Source organism: Octopus bimaculoides, chromosome 7 (assembly GCF_001194135.2).
Source record: "Octopus bimaculoides isolate UCB-OBI-ISO-001 chromosome 7, ASM119413v2, whole genome shotgun sequence".
Classification (NCBI taxonomy): Eukaryota; Metazoa; Mollusca; class Cephalopoda; order Octopoda; family Octopodidae; genus Octopus; species Octopus bimaculoides.
In genome coordinates, this window is record NC_068987.1 from 54,187,739 (window position 1) to 54,189,995 (window position 2,257).

Here is a 2,257-nt window from a genome sequence, read left to right on the forward strand (position 1 = left end):
ACACACACACACACACACACACACACACACACACACACACACACACACACACACACACACACACACAAACACACACACACACACGAGCATATATATACATATATATATATATATATTGCTTATATGTCAAAGGCGTTATAATTTAATTCCCGTTTCACTAAAACACACACACGTGTTTGTGAATGTATATGTATATGTATAAGCCTGTAATACAGAGTCTTCGAAAATGTAGACATCATACATGCAGAGGGTGACAAATCCTTAAAATAATTTCACAGAGAGTTTAAGGCTCATCGGCTGCCTTCAACCTGGATACGGCGCTGCACGCGACTACTGTTCGCAGAGATGCAGGCGAGAGCCTGCTGTTTGCAGCATTGGCAGACGAACTGTTCTGAAAAGAAATAGACGAGATCCAAAACAAATAGCTGCCCTCCTTTCCTGACGCCACAGCCCTCGACAATGTAGTGAATTATTCGTTGGTTTGTACAAACATCATCATCATCATCATCATCATCATCATCATTATCTTCATCATCACCGAGGATATGCAAGAGAGATGGACAAAATAGTTCATCCAACATTATCAACATTATCAACATTATCGTTGGGCTTTCTATAGAGTTTGTAAATATTCTTATTCAAATCTAAAGATACATCTAGGAAACTGACAATAGATACCAACCTGACGGTTGTCAATTTCCTAAATTATCTTTAGATTTAAATAAGAATATTTACAAACCCTATAGAAATCCCAACGATAGATTTAGCTATATTAATGTAGGTTCCTGCCATCCCACCATAGTGTTTAAGAATTTAGATAAAAACATTAGCAAGAGAATTTCTAACCTCTCCTCCGATATAAACATTTTTAACAGTGTTGCCCCAATGTATAATAAATCTCTAAAAGATAGTTGCTTTAGCGAGAAAATAACCTCTACACCTGCTATTAGTCCAGAAATAAAGAAAGGGAAAAATAGGAATAGGAAAATTATGTAGTTCACACCACCTTACTCCCCCGAAGTGACCTTTAATATAGGTAGATATTTCTTATCACTTATAGATAGGCATATTCCAATCAATCATAATTATAGGAAGCTCTTTAATAGGCATAACCTAAAAATTAGTTTTAGTTCTACTACTAACTTTAAAAATATAATTGCACACAACACGCAAAACAACAAAATGAAACCAGCTGTTCCTGCAGAGTTAAAAGCTTGTGCCCGCTAAATGGTGCTTGTATGATCGAGGCCATCAGTTTTGAAGCCACCGTAGACTCTACAACCTCTAAGGACATAGTTTCGTCAAAGAAATATATGTGTCTCACAGAGGTAAATTTTAAAACCAGGTTCAACAATCACACCTTAAGATTCAGACACTGGGATAAAAGGAAAGCAGCCAAATTATGCAGTTATATATGGTCCTTAAAAGAAAAGGTGTCAGTTATAAGATTCACTGGAAGATCTTGGCCAAGTGTAAGCCTTACACCAACGGCAGTAGAAAGTGTGGTCTTTGCGATATGGAAATATGGTGCTTCTGGAAAAGTTCTTTAAAACCCGCTACATGTCTAAATTCAAGAACTGAACTTTTTGTGTCATGTCCACATATGACAAAACATTTGTTACATTTTTGGACCTCACAAGATCACAGATAGAACCTGGTTTTTATATTATGTCCACGTACAAGCCTTTCATATGTCATAACATTTCTTATATATTTCTTATATATATTTTATGGCTTTATATATTTTTTTCTGTATATTATCTTTCACCCTTTATAATTTTGTAACTATATATGCGTGTAGTATATATCAAGTGTGTATTGCGTACATATATACATGTGTACGAATGATTGTATATATATGAGTGCAAGACTCTATCTGTTGTACTTGTCTCCTTCCTTCATACATATATGTATGTATATACGTTTATATATCTGCAGGTGTAGATGTGTTTGACAGACAGGAGGGTGCATTTGTGTACATACATATATAACTCATTTGTATATTCAAGTTCTGCGGCGAATGTGAATGTTTTATGGTTTATGTTTTTACGTGTATTTTTATTTGTATATACGTCTATCCGCGTATGTATGTGCCTGTACGTATAGAGATGTGTATATCAACATAATGATGCGTACATGGGTATATATACGTGTGTATGTGCGTGTATGCGTGTATTGTATGTATGTTTACATATGTATAGACATATATATGTGTGTGTATGTGTGTGTTCCTATATATATATATATATATATATAT